The sequence below is a fragment of the Mirounga angustirostris genome, unplaced genomic scaffold (assembly GCF_029215605.1).
Source record: "Mirounga angustirostris isolate CCGP_5_RB_7025 unplaced genomic scaffold, mMirAng1.0.hap1 SCAF_1, whole genome shotgun sequence".
Taxonomy (NCBI): Eukaryota; Metazoa; Chordata; class Mammalia; order Carnivora; family Phocidae; genus Mirounga; species Mirounga angustirostris.
In genome coordinates, this window is record NW_026991709.1 from 2,466,394 (window position 1) to 2,481,283 (window position 14,890).

Genomic DNA, 14,890 nt, shown 5'->3' on the forward strand with positions numbered 1-14,890 from the left:
AGAAAGAAAAAGAGGGAAAACTTATAACTCTTTTACATTAGGAAAGTATAATATTAAAGCAAAACCTAATAAAGACTGCACGAAAAAGAAATCTAGCAGCCAATGTAATTTACAAATATCAATACAGAAGTCTTAAAATATTAGCAAGTAGAATCCATCAACACGCTAAAGAATAATCTATTACCAAATGGAGTCTGTTGCAAAAGCAAAGAGGTGAGTTAATATTAGAAAATCTGTTCATGTAACACATCAAAGGAATAGATCTAAGGAGAAAACCCTTAGGATTATCTCTATTAACTCAGAAAAGGCATTTGCCAAATTCAACAGTCATTCTTGATTTTTAAAAAGTGCTTAATGAAATAAGAATAATGACGGATTTTTCTGTAATACAGCAACAAGTGTAACATTATAGTCATATAAATACCAGCCCACGAGTCAGCTCCATGCTTAACGCAGAGGCTCCGGAGTTATTCCCTTGAAGTCAGAAACCAGACAGGGATCCTGCACTGCCACGGCTGTTTAACATCGCATGAGAGACTGGCCAATGGTGCAACTAGACAAGAGAAAGAAATTAGAGGCATAAAAACTATTACCAGTTTGGAAATTAGATGACTGATATCCATCTTATTTGTTTTTTTAAAGATTTTATTTCTTTCTTTTTGCGAGAGAGAGAACGAGAGCATGAGCGGGGTTGGGGGGGGGCAGGTGGGCAGAGGGAGAAGCAGACTCCCTGCGGAGCAGGGAGCCCGATGCGGGACTCGATCTCAGGACCCCGAGATCATGACCTGAGCCAAAGGCAGACACTTAACCAACTGAGGCAGCCAGGTGCCCAAAGCATCCATTTTAAATAAGCACAAGTAGTAAGAGAATTTAGCGGGTTACCTATAATATTAAAATTAATCTGCATTAATTAATTAGTACCCTTCATATATGTCTACAGTGATTGATAAATAATGCATGTGTCTGTGTATGTGTGCACGTGCATACCATACAAAAGATATGGGGGAGAGGACCCCATAATAGCAACAACAAAAAAGGAAATATTGGGGTATATATCTAACAAGCAATGTGTAAAACACATATGGGGAGAACCTCCAAAGACCCCAAAGTTGGCTTGGCCAGATGAAAACACGAACCACGCTCTGAGCTGGGAGGGCTTACGGTTCTAGATGCGCAACTTTCCCTAAGCTGATTTCTAAATTTAATGCAATCCTTATAATCATAAATATCAACAGGCTAGTTTTTTCTATACCTAGAAAGGCTAGTTTCAAAAATGATATTAGAAATAAACAAGAAAGGGTAGCCAGGAAGATTCTGTGAAGGAGGAGTAACGAGCATGCTCTACGAGGTAGTAGAACCTTCCTGAATGCTTAACAACCGACACGAGGTGGTACGGACGGTGTGCTGTCCACAGACCAGCAGAACGACATCACGCAACGAGAAACAGACCCCAGTACCTGTGGGGTTTGGTGTGTGATCAAGTTGGAACTTCATGGGCGCCTGGGTGGCTCAGTTGGTTGGGCGACTGCCTTCGGCTCAGGTCATGATCCTGGAGTCCCTGGATCGAGTCCCGCATCGGGCTCCCTGCTCGGTAGGGAGTCTGCTTCTCCCTCTGACCCTCCTCCCTCTCATGCTCTCTGTCTCTCATTCTCTCTCTCTCAAATAAATAAAAATAAAATCTTAAAAAAAAAAAAGAAAAAAGTTGGAACTTCAAATCAAAGGTGAACATGGACTTAAATGAAAATCTTTGGGAAGTATTAGGAGAGCCCAGGACCGAGACATTGAATAAAGAAGTATAAATTGTATTTCTGTTCTTTTTACGACTGTTTTCAGGAGTAGGGCCACATTAGTTCAACGGGACAAACATTTCTGCCCATTTATCACCACCACCACCCAGGCTCACCGTGTAGCAGAGTGATTCTGATTCAGCACAGCGATTTACCAACCGCTATCAAGTAGTCCTACGTGTGCTGGGTTTACATATGTGTATCTCATTGAATCCCAGCATATGCCCCACTTCATTGCTGTGGATCTCCTTATCAAATGGAATTAATCCTAATCTCATAGGGCTTTGGTGAGATATTTCACCACAATATTGATGATGACTATTATCAGATACGTGAAAACGAGTCAACACAAAGACAGGCACTTAATACATTTTGTTTGGACTACCAAGTACCCAATTGGAAGAAGATCCGATTAAATCCATCCTTATAACTATACCCCAGGATACGGTTCAGGGAGATCAAACATTTGCATGTAGAAAGTGAAGCCATGAAATTGTTAGACGAAAAGACGGTGAACTCCTCCAACCCTGGAGTGGAGAAGGCCTTTCTATGACGTGTCAAGATCCAGAGACCAAAGAATAAAAGACTGATAAATCCGACTATAAAAATAAAAACATATGCCTGGAAAAAAAACATAAGCAAACTCAAAAGATAAACAAGCTGAAAAAAAAAAGGTAGTATATATCACAAAGGATGAATCTTCCTAATAGACAATATATAAAGAGCTCCTGAAAATCAAGAAGAAAAAAACCAACCCAATAAAAATAGGTAAAGACGTGAGCTCCCCACCTCCAACTTCAGATGCCAATCACAATCAGCAGGTCCCAGCAGACCCTCCACTTCAGACCACAGGCTGCAAATCAGGGTTCCCATGACCCCTCCTCGGGTCCAACGAATTTGCTAGAGCGACTCACAGATCTCAAGGAAACACGTTTACGGGTTCGTTATATAATAAAGGACATGATAAAGGGTGCAGATGAACAGCCAGATGGAGAGGCGTATGGGGCGGGCCCGGGAGGGTCCCGAGCACAGGAGCTTCTGTCCGTGGAGTTGGGGTGCGTCACCCTCTCCGTGTGGACGTGTGCACCCACCTGGGAGCTCTCCAGACCCCGTCCTGTTGGGATTTATGGGGGGTCCTCACGGAGGCCTGCGATGGCTCATTGACCCATTCCCAGCCCCTCCCCCTCCCTGGAGAACTGGGCGGGGGGCGGGGTGGCCTGAAAGTTCCGAGCTTCCAGTCACCACTGCTCTTTCTGGGGACCAGGCCCACCCAGGAGCCCCCCTGAGTCATCTCATTAGGACAGAAGATGCTCCGAGTGCCCTTGTCACGTGGGGAATGAGGAGGGCCCCAGGAGCGCCGTGCCGGCTGCGGGGCCAGAGACCGGTACGGACGTTCCCCGTGATCTCACACTCATCAAATTGGCAACAGTGTAGATTTGACAGCCCATCCCGGGTTGATACCATGGGAAACAGGCCTGTCTACACTGCTGGTGGAAGGACAAAGTGCAGCCAGCCTGTGGGTGGGGATTAGCAGAGTCATCAAGTTGCAATGTCCACACTACCAGCCGCTAAGCGTCCCCAGGGGCCTGGGGGGAGGGGGACGCCCACAGACAGGCCCCGGGACACTGGGACTTCTCCCTGTGTCCTGGGCTATATGGTGAGTGTATTAACTACTCAGAGAAATGAAATGGACTGTCTAACCCCTCCTATCATTTGAGAATCCTCCTGGGAAAGGGGTGATTGTTCTTATCAGAACTTTATGCAGACATCCTAACTAAATAAAGCCAGCCGAGTTTGCGGTTCCTTATAATAAAGAGGTGCCTTCAGGGCTTGCTTGCTTTCTTTTTTTTAAAAGATTTTATTTATTTATTTGACACAGCGAGAGGGAACACAAGCAGGGGGAGTGGGAGAGGGAGAAGCAGGCTTCCCACGGAGCAAGGAGCCCGATGCGGGGCTTGATCCCAGGACCCTGGGACCATGACCTGAGCTGAAGGCAGACGCTTAACGACTGAGCCACCCAGGCGCCCCCCCAACACCTTTTTTTTTTAAGATTTTATTTATTATTCATTTGACAGAGAGAGACACAGCGAGAGAGGGAACACAAGCAGGGGGAGTGGGAGAGGGAGAAGCAGGCTTCCCGCGGAGCAGGGAGCCCGATGTGGGGCTCGATCCCAGGACCCTGGGAACATGACCTGAGCTGAAGGCAGACGCTTAACAAGTGAGCCACCCAGGCGCCCCTCAGGACTTTCTTTAAAATCAGGTAGGCCCTTTCCCATGAGGCTAGGCCCCTGTGTCCCTCGGGGAGGAGGGAGGAGGCCTGGTAACCATGGAAACGGCTGCAAGCAGACTTTCCTCAGGCAACAGTCCCTTGCACGCAGGGGTCCTGGGCCCGTGGAAGCCCCTCGACTCCCTTGCAAGCCAGTGTGCTCAGGCCTCCGTTCTACCACTGGAGGTCCAGGCCTGCGGCTCTGTCATTCCCCTTTTAGTATATGTGCTGCTGAAGTGAGTGCCGGGCACAAGAAGCTGCTCAGACGCTCGGTGTGGTTTGGAGGGTCAGGGAATAGGGGCATTCCTGAGAACAGAGGTGCTGGGCTGTAGCATGTTCCAGAGACACCGGGCACACGTCCCCACGCCGCCCCACCCAGGGCCTCCACCGTGGACGCAGGGAAGCCAAGCACGCACATTCCCAGCCACGCGTCAGCCTGCGCTGTTTGCAGGACAACGTGCTGGCCAGTGAGATGCAGGTGGCCGTCTCCTGAGCCAGATGATGGCTGTGACCTTGTCAAGCTGCTGAGCCAGGTCACTACGAGCTCCTGTCACAGGAGAACACGACCCTGTCCTCATTTAGGCCTCTGTTCGCTGGGTCTCCAGCTACTTGCAGCCAAGGCCTCAGGCTGCGGCCCCCTGAGAGTGGGCATCTCTGGGAGCGGAGGGGGCCCCGCCCAGCCCCTCTGGGTAGAAGCTCGGCAGTGTGATGACTATGTGCCAGGCACTGGGCCTGGGGCCCCGAGGTGCCAGCAGGGAGCTCCTCGCTGTGCCGGTCACAGCAACGTCCTGCCGGGAGAGGGCCAGCCCCAGACTATGGGGCCGCTGTGGAAGCCGGGGGCCACAGAGACACAGCTCCTCCCTGACGGAGCTCTCCGCCCGGGAGCTGTGCTCCCAGATCCGCGCATCCTCTGGTGCCTCTCGGGGTTGCAAGAGCCAAATCCTGCAGTCTGAGCTGAGACTGGCACATGCTGGGAGCCAGCTGGAGGGTGGAAGATGGGAATTGCATCCGCGGGGGTTACTGATGAGCAGAAACGGGCAAACAGCAACCTGGGCCTCCCCAGCCGCAGGATTCGTCCTGATGCCGGACAGGTGCGGACCCCAAGTGACCTACAACAGAGCTCCCGGAGACTGAAGGAGACGCTGACTCCAGGCCTCCCTGAGCCTTTCCAGAGAGATCTTGCAGATCGATCCTCCCAAGGCCGCCGAGGATCTGGCAGGAGCCGTGGTCATGCATTTTTAAGTGGCCATTAGTCGGGGCCCCTTCTAAATGGGTTGTGTGGCTTTGGAGGCTCCGGCTGGGTGGCAGGAAGGCCCTGGGGTGTCTGCGGGATGTGGTTATACCTCCACCCGGGGTGGCCTCTGGGCCGGATCCCCATGTCCCTGCCGAGAACAGGAGACTCTGCTCTCCTCACTCTGATACATCATGTCCCCAAATGACTTCTCAGGCCAGGCTGGGAAAACCAGCATCAGCGTCTCCATGAACTGCGCTCTGGGCCAGGCGCTCTTGGGCCCCTAAAAGAGATTTGACCTTGGTCCCTGGATGAACTGATCTCACTCCCTACACACTTGTGAATCTTAATTCTGCATTTTTAAAGTAAATGACACCACCGATAGCTTTGTTTTGGGGTCAAGCTCCCCTTATTTGAACAGAATTTTAATTACAAGATGTTTCTCTGATGTGAACGAAAATGGCTTCAGATGGTGAAGGGTTTCAGGCCGGACACTGACAGGAGTGCCCCTGGCTGTCCCTCCGAGCACGTCCCTGGGCAGTTGGTCACCCTACAGCAGCTGTGCTGAAAATCGGGCCCCGGATCTGACTGTAAGGATGAGACTCTCTCAGTCTGCCCACCACTAAGGGGTTTCAGGATGTGGGAATTCCAGGGCTAACACGAAGACAGTCTCTGGAAAACTGGGATGGTTGTTCACCTTAATCAAAAGGGAAAGCAGGGACACCTGGGCGAAGCGTCCGCCTTCGGTTCAGGTTATGATCCCAGGGTCCTGGGATCAAGCCCCGCGTGGGGCTCCCTGCTCAGCGGGGACCCTGCTTCTCCCTCTCCCTCTGCTCCCCCTGCTTGTGTGCGCTCTCTCTCTCTCGCTGACAAATACATAAATAAAATCTTAAAAAAAAAAATCAGAAGGGAAGGAGAGCTGCAATGCGCAGGGGGCCTGTGCTAAGGACAAGGCCCTGATAGGAACAAAATGGGACCTGAGACTCAGGGCGGTGGCGAAGTTTACTAGACAAGCCTGAGAATCTTGAACTCCGAATCCCCCCGACCTGTGGGCCAACAGGAGCAGCCCCCCTCCCCCACAAGGGAAAGCGCCCCCTTACCTGGAGGGCCACAGACACCCTCACCTGGTCACGTGTCTCACAAAATTCCCCCACCCCACTGCCGTCCTCACGTACAGGACAGTAACCCAGGCCTCCGCCTGTGTCGGAGGAGAGTCAGGGCGCAGGGCCCTGGGATTCTGGAGCGACGCCGTGCCTTCTGCTTCAGAGAGCTTAGCACTATTTGAAAGGAGCTCCCGGCGTGCTCCTGGCTCCTAGTAGCGGCTGAGGGCCTCGCCATGGGACAGCACGTGAGACTGGAGCTGTCCCTCCCAGGCGACGTACGATTGGACCCACTAGGTTGCAAAGTTGGGCAGGTGTGGCAGCAGTCGGCCACGTGAGGGCCGCAGGACATTTGGGATCAAGCAGGAACAGGCCCGAGGCGCACAGACTGTGGTCCGCACCCTTCTCGCTCCAGGGCCGCCCTGACACCTGCCTCCCGGCACGCACCTCGGCCCCTTGGGGTGCTCCCCACAACTGCCGGTAGAAAGAGCATCACAGGTCGGATTCACGAGAGGCTCCGCTTGATAGGATGGTGTAGACCACGGATGCGCCGTGCTGTAGCCCAGCGCAATCCACGTGTGGCCCCAGAGGCCCATGGGGAGAGGAGACCCCCCCATGTGCAGGGCTGGAGGGGACACTGTCGCTCTCCATAGAGGGGGAGAAGCAGTGTGAATGGTTTGGCTTACTAGCCATGTGCCTGGAAGCAGCAACATTGGAAGACCGGTGTCAAGAAAGTTTTGGGGAAAGGCGTCGGCAGGATGCCTTCGGGGAAGTGCATTAGTCTAGGGGGTGGGACAAAGTTTGTGGCTCTTTGTGTCTCATCAGTGCGCACAGAGCGAGAACATGCACTGCAGAGGACAACCAGGTGGACAGATGGCTCCTCCGGCAGATGCGAGCCTTCTTCAGTCTCCAGCCAGACCAGTGAGGGCACGATGGGCTCATGATTGAGCGGCCACAGGGCAGGGACGGAGCCTGTGGGTGGACCAGCAGCACGAACTCTCTCCCGCGAAGGGTGAGGTGGCTCAGTGTCCCACCCATCCCACCTTTGAGAAGGGTCTTGTTCTCAAGGAGTTCAACAAGCCCCTTGGGGCCGGCCGGCGACAGGAGACACCATCGCGCTGGAGGGCAGTGGGTCATCGTTACCAGAGCTGATGGCAGTTCGGGCCACAGGCTGGTCTTTCCCCCCACTGGGTCTGTGCCCACATGGCATTCAAGGCCTCTCCTAGGCCAGATTTACCAGCATGGGACCTCACAGACCACAGCCTCGGATCAAAGGGCTCGTTTTATAACAAAAGACTTGTGACCACAGAAATCACCAGTCTGTCGGATCACATCACCCAGAGCAGCCAGCCTCTCGGCACTTCCGTGCCTAGTCAAGGCTCGGCAAGGGCCCCGACCCTGTGGGCTTGGGGTGTTAAACTCCAGGGTAGTCGGTCAACAGCTGAGTCCAGTGCTGTCTGCAATCATCAGAACACACCACCTGGGAACCAGGAGATAGGCGTAGGACAGGCTCCTCCACCACTGACCCCAGGAACACTGGCAAAAGTGTGCTTCTCATCCCTGCAACCTTATATCCTGTGGGATTAGAGGTGTTGGTTTGGGAGGAATGTGGGGGAAGCCCCCACTAAAGTTGCACTGTTACCTGGAAATAAAGCAAGGGGCACTCCTGGCCACTGTGACTTCTTTATGCCAATGGCCCTGTAATCACAGAAAGGAGTCGCTTCACGGAAGAGGGTCATTGTCTCGATCACACTGGTACACGAGGGCAGGGAGGAGTATTTTTAGAACTCAGGGGATTTTCTGGGGCATCTCTTGCTTAGACATTCAACGGTAATAGTATGTTTAAAATGTTTTAACTACTAAAAGGACCGAAACCATGAGCAAGGACCATGATACTATATGAAAAGAATCAGTATTTTTTTTTATATCCTAGTGATGATAATGTCAAAAATAAGATTAAGGCTCAGTGGACTGTTTAAAGGGAAGGTGAGATACAGCCGCTAAGAGAATTTCTAAATTAGAAGATAGACAAGAAACTACCCAGAGTTAGAGAGAATGCAGCACAGAGAGACAACAAGATGGGACACGGGAAAGAAGGTCAGAAACCCAGGGACAGAAGAGCAGGTATTAGAGTTACAGGATGAAAATCAGAGGGAACAGGGCAGAGGCGGTATGTAAAGAGATGGTGGCTGGGAATTTCTAGAACTGAAGATAGACTATTCTAAGATTCAGGAAGCAAATCAAATTTCAAGCCAGATGAAAAGAAATGCTTGTGTAGACACATTGTTGTTCAGCTGGAACCACCAAAGGGAGACTTGCAAAACAGGCTGAGAGAAAAGAAAGATTACCACCTGGGGGATAAGAAGGTCAGCCGACTTCCCAGCAAGAAGAGTAGAAAGTATCAAAAGTATGGAGAGAGAGCAAAGACAGCCTCTAATTATTCCCACCACCAAACTCCCATTACAAAACCAGAGTAAGAGAAAGAATTCCCAGAAAAACAAAAGCTGAATCTACCTCCAAGGAATCCCACCAAAGAAACTTCAAAAAGGTTTATTTCAAGAAAGAGAATGATCCCAGAGGGAGTTCCTAAGATAAAAGACGGCTGATGAGCACAAAAACTGCAAACGTGGGTAAATCTAAGCAACCACAAACTGTATGTGAAAATAAAAGTAACAGTAATTTTAGGTGTAAAAATGGGAACGAGCGGGGTGCCTGGGTGGCTCAGTCATTAAGCATCTGCCTTCGGCTCAGGTCATGATCCCCAGGGTCCTGGGATCAAGCCCCACATCGGGCTCCCTGCTCAGCCAGAAGCCTGCTTCTCCCTCTCCCACTCCCCCTGCTTGTGTTCCCTCTCTCGCTGTATCTCTCTCTGTCAAATAAATAAATAAAATCTTAAAAAAAAAAAATGGGAATGAGCTACGGATGCTGGGAACTGTGGCAGGTCACACAAAGGGGCAGATGCTAGCCCCGCTGAGCACTGTCAGTGACCAGAAGAAGGCTGAGTCATGGTTAACCTCAGGACTCATCACACTAAGAAACCATGTTAAGAGGAGCCACTGAGAGAATAAATATAACGAGTAGAGGAGGAAAAGCAGGGGGAAGAAAACTTGACCGAGGAGGCAGAAAACAAACAGAAAACGCTGAATAGGATTCTGAAAATAAATCCAGTAATAAAAATAAATGTAAATGATCCAAGCTCACCAGTTAAAAGATATTTCTTTTCTTACTGGATTAAAACCAAAATTGATCAGGATATATTGTTTACAAGAGACACAAAGGACAAACCCAAACTATAGGTCTACGGATGGGTTAAAAGGAAGGACGAGTTGTATGCGAGGCAAAAAAAAAAAAAAAAGTAACGTGTCACTATGTTAACATTAGATTAGATCTAAAGCAAAAAAGCAAATGGAAAAGTTCCATTCACAAGAAAACAGAACAGCTGTGAATTCATATGCACCTAGCACTGGAAGGCAGAAATGGACAGCACCTCTAGGAGAAATGGTCCTTGTCATCTGTGCAGGAGACCTCACCATCCCCCTCCCAGGGATGGAGTAAAGCAGACCAGAAGAAGCAAGAATTCCATGCATCGCACAAATCAAAGTGGCAAGTTTGACTTTAGGGACACATGTAAATCTGTACAGCCCGAGTTGAGCATCTGGTCCTCGTGGACGAGGGACACGCGTAACCTGTATGGAAAACTCACGCAGCTTTACTGGAGGACAGAAAAGACAGCTGGTACGAAGGGGCAGGAGAAGTGCCCGCACGCGGGACGGCTCAACACTGCAACAATTTCTATCCTCCCTATGAGTGCAGCCCCCCAGTTCCGGGGAAGATCCCAACAGGTTTTCTTGTTTTTTTAATAGAACCAATGAGCTGATTCTAAAATCCATGTAGAAGAAGAAAGGTTCATGAGACAGCAGGTCAGATTTGAAGATCGAAACATGGGGGCTTCTCGAGAAGCCACGCCCAGCAGAGGTGTGGGCCCAGAGTCGGAGCCACGCTCTGCCCATCCCCAGCTCACACGGCCACGCGGGAAAGGTAAAATGAAATGGCATTCTGACTTTTATTTGCCATGCCTCCAGTGCAATTCTGGATGTGTTCAAGTTCCACTTGAAAGATGAACGGCACAACTTTTGGAACAAAATGTAAGAGAATCGTTTTATGACTCCAAGAAAGCAAAGGATTTCCTAGCAAGACACAAGACAAACACAATCACGAAGGAAAAGATGAGTAAATTCAATTCCATTAGTGAAAAAAAATCTCTGTGTCAAAAAGACACAGAAATAAAGGAAAAATACAAGCCAGAAATGAGGTTTTGAGAATGCATAAAACTGACCCCAAAAATAGTGCATCCAACTTACATAAAGGCAAATGTTAATTGGACTTATCCTGGTGATCATTTCACAAAATATACAAATATCAAATCATTATGCCATACACCTGAGACTAATACAATGTTATACGTCAACTGTACCTCAATAAAAAAATAAAATTGAAAAATGAAAAAAAGCAAATGTTTATAAATTAATAAGAAAAAGGCCACCACTACAGTGGGAAATAGAGGGAAGCCCCAACAGCCCGCATGCACCTGCCACCCACCTGGCCCCCCAGAGCGGTCAGGGAGGCGCGGGGCTAAAGCCGCACCTGCACTCAGCTCGGGCGTGGGAACAGCGCGCCCGTTTGGGGAAACAAAGGTAGGATCCGGGAGGGCAGGGCCTCACTTCCTCCATGCGGCCGTCCCACCCCCACATGGAGCCCAGAGCAGTTTGGACATGAGAGTCACGGCCGCATGGCACAGGGCAGCAGGCTTCCAGCAGCAACACGGATGGACTCCGCCTCAGTCACACAAAGAAACTTTGTACAGCAGCAAAGATCATCTGCAGCTCCCTGCGTGAGTCCCGCACCCACCCCGGATCAGCCACAGGCGGTGGGACAACCTGTCGGTGTGACTCCGTGTGTCCCGGGACACGCACCTGCGGGACGCACAGAGGCAGCGCGGCGCCAGGCCGACCGGGGAAACTGGGGCGTCAGGGTTTCCTCCTGGGTCATGGTGACCCCGAGTCGATGCCCGCAAGTGCCCAGGACAGCGCGGGGCCAGCGACGTCACCACGAGAGCATTCACTGTCACTGCTGTTCAGGGATAACCAGACCCACGGGAGGGAGGGCATGAGACATGGCAGGGCAGGACGCATGACCCCGCGGTGGCTTTGGGGACGGGCACCTGCTGTTCGTCTTACTATTCTTGACGTCTTTGTGAGTGTTCCAAATACCGGAGTATGTGGTCGCTTAGTTGGTGGTGCTTTGTTTTCACTTTTTTCTTCTGAAGGTGCCTCTTGGGGCTTCTTTCCAAATCCACCCCTGCCGCCCCCACCCCGGCCCAGCCCGCTGGTTTTTAGAGCAACAGAACTGTCCCCAGTGGGGGGACAGCCCAGGTTGAGGGTTCTACCCGGGGACTTGGGTTTCACTGCGACATTCCCCGCCGTGCAGTGACCTTCCTAAGTCCGTTCCGGCAGCTTCCTTGCAGGTCGCCTTCCCTCGGGGCTCCGGTCCCCTGGAGGCTGCGTCCCCAGCCCCAGCACGGGGCACTCAGCAGGACACCGGAGCTGGAGAGGCCTGGGCCCCGTCCCCCAGCCCCTCGCTGCCGGCCGGTGAGAACATCAGGGCCGGACCCTGCGCTGAGACGCGGCCAGACACGAGCTCAAGGCTGTTGTGTCCAGGATGACCCCAGCTCCTCCTAACATGCTCAGGGCTGCACGGAGTCTTTACTGTTTGTGCCAGCCCAAACCTGGGACAGGCCGGGGGGCCCTGGAGCCCCTCTCGGAACAGTGCCCAAGAAAGCTGTGTGATGAGGAAAACAACTGTCTTTCCGAGTTGCCGCCTGGGCATTTCACAGATGACAACCCGCTCACACCCCGAGTCTGGACATTCAGATAAGGACTGGGGCTTAGGAGGCCTCCCCGCAGTTCCTGCTTTGCTTTTCCCAGGCACGTTTTAAAATGACCACTCAGGGGCGCCTGGGTGGCTCAGTTAGGTGAGCGTCTGACTCTGTTTCCGCTCAGGTCACGATCTCAGGGTCGTGGGATCGAACCCCGTGTTAGGCTCCGTGCTCGGCGGGGAGTCTGCTGGAGATTCTCTCTCTCCCTCTGCTCCTGCCCCTGCTCTCTCTCTCTCTCCCTCTCTCTCTCAAATGAATAAATAAATCTTTAAAAATAAAATAAAATAAAAATGACCACTCACAGTTGAGTCCATGGAAAGTTAGCGACCTCCACCCCAACCACCTGGTAAGAGGTACCGTACCATCTGCCTACCTCCTGCCCGCTCGTGACCGGGGACCAAGGACGGCCCTTCCTTGGCCCATCGAGTGTCTTCGACGGGGATCTGTAAGGAATAAACCTGTGACTCTACTTCTGTCATGGGCTGGACTGAAACCGCTGGTCAAACCGGCGGCCCGTGGGTCTCCCGTCCCCGAAGGCTGCTGAGGTCCGGGTCTGTGGCCCTCCTTCAGCTGGTCATAGTTCAAAATACCAGCTCCAGCCTCACAACACACCCTGCGATTCTAAATCCTCTGCACTTCGAGACGCCCATCGCCCACCGCCCAGAACTGTCCCCTCGAGGACCCGGGAGCGGCCGGGCCGCATACACTCAGGGCTCCGCTCTCCCTCCCGGCCCCCCTGGGAGGTCAGGGCCCGACCCCGTGGGCGCCTTGCTCCGAGTGCATCACGGCCTCTGTCCTAGGGGTCCGGGAGTTTCTTTCTCCTCCGGGAGGTGCCAGGTAGCCAACCCAGGTGACCTGGTCACACGGGCCCCCCACCCCGGCACACACAGCGCCCTCTGAGCCTCTCCTCTGCACACCCGGCCCCGGAGAGTCTCCAGCGTCTGTCCCAGGGAAGCAGGGCTCGGGTCATGCTGGGGCCCCTCCCTCCCGCGGCAGCTCTCCAGAACCAGCTCAGTCTTTGCCGCCTCAGCCCCTGGCCAGCTCTGTTGCTCCCCGACAGTGGCCTGGGCTGGCTGCTCCTTGCCCCCCCATCTGCAGGGGCCCCGGCCTGCCCTGTCCTGCGGGGAGTCCCTGGGGAGACTCTTTCCTGCTGGGAGGGAGTTGGTAACGCAGCCTGGCTGGGGTGCCTGTCACATGGCCAACTCCCTCTGCTCGTCTGCGTGCTTGGGGGGCATGGGACGATGACCGGCTAGGCCGTGTGGCCTCGGCAGGTGCTGGGCACACAGGACCCAGGACCCGCTTGATGGATGACACCCGAGGTCCATCTCCACCCTTCGATTCCCACAACCCGAGACAGGGACATCCCAGGAGAGAGGCAGCCTCCCGGCAGCTCTGCTGTGCTCTGAGGAAGGGGCGGCTGTCCACCCTCAGACTGTTTGCACTCGGGGGTGGGTGCAGGGGGGCGGCCAGTTCGCTCTCCTGTCTTCCCTCCATGAGAGAAGCCCTTTGGAATTCTCCCAGGCTGAGACCAAGCCGTGATCTGTTTACGCGGTTGTAACAGAGGAAGGCCCTGGAAAAGGTGTTTCCAAAAGTCGAAGCAGGGGGTGCCTGGCTGGCTCAGGTCGTGATCTCGGGGTCTGGGGATGGGGCCCCACATCGGGCCTCAGCCGGGGGTCTCCTTTACCAGGACGTCAAGTGCATTTGAGAACAGTCTGTGGGGCCACTATGCGCCAGGAGGCTCTCCGGTCCTGTGCGGTGGTTGAGAGCCCCGCCTGGGCGAGGCGCACTCCAGCTCTGCAGCTCCCGGGAGTCCTTACAAGTCTCTGGGCCCTGGCATATGGGCTCCTGTCCCTCCAGGATGGAAGGAGAATCCCACCCTCAAGATGCCTCCCGAGGGGACCTTAGATCTTGCGGTGGTTTTGCAAACAGGCTGGAGCCAGCCATCCTCTCCCCCGGCGCCAGTCTTGGTTTAAGATCACTTAGCATTTGCTTGTGTCCAAGGACACTCCCAGGCCCCTGCACACACCTGCTGGCTCAGAGCGCTCTGGGACCTCAGCGAGCCCCTCCTGTGCCCTCCTAGCGCCTCCCCTTCCGTACTCAGTACATGGGGAAGGGGGTCAGGGCTGGGACAGCACTGGGCTTGCTGCTCCTGGATGGAGCGATCGTCCCTGCGCATAGACTTACACACCCTGTTCTACCAGACACATCCCTCGGGAAGGCAGTTTGCAGGCCTTACTGGAGCCCACTGGTGTGATCTTAGGGGGTCGGGCCCCGCTCCAGGCAGTGGGGGGGAATCCTCTCAACCACCTGCCAGATTCTCGCTGGGGCAGAGCTGAAAACACCGTGCCCCTAACCCCCACACGTCACACCTTCCATACACCCCATGCATTTCTTCTGCCCGCTTTCCCCACAACATGCTTCTCGGTAGGATGTCCGCCCGGGAGTGGGCGGAGCTGGAGCCTGCACCTGGTGACGTCACCTGCCTCCTCTGAGACACCCCAGGGCAACTCGAGTCCTTCACTGAGTTTTTAGCCTCTGGGGAGCACTTTGGCAAGAGGAGCTTTTCCTTCT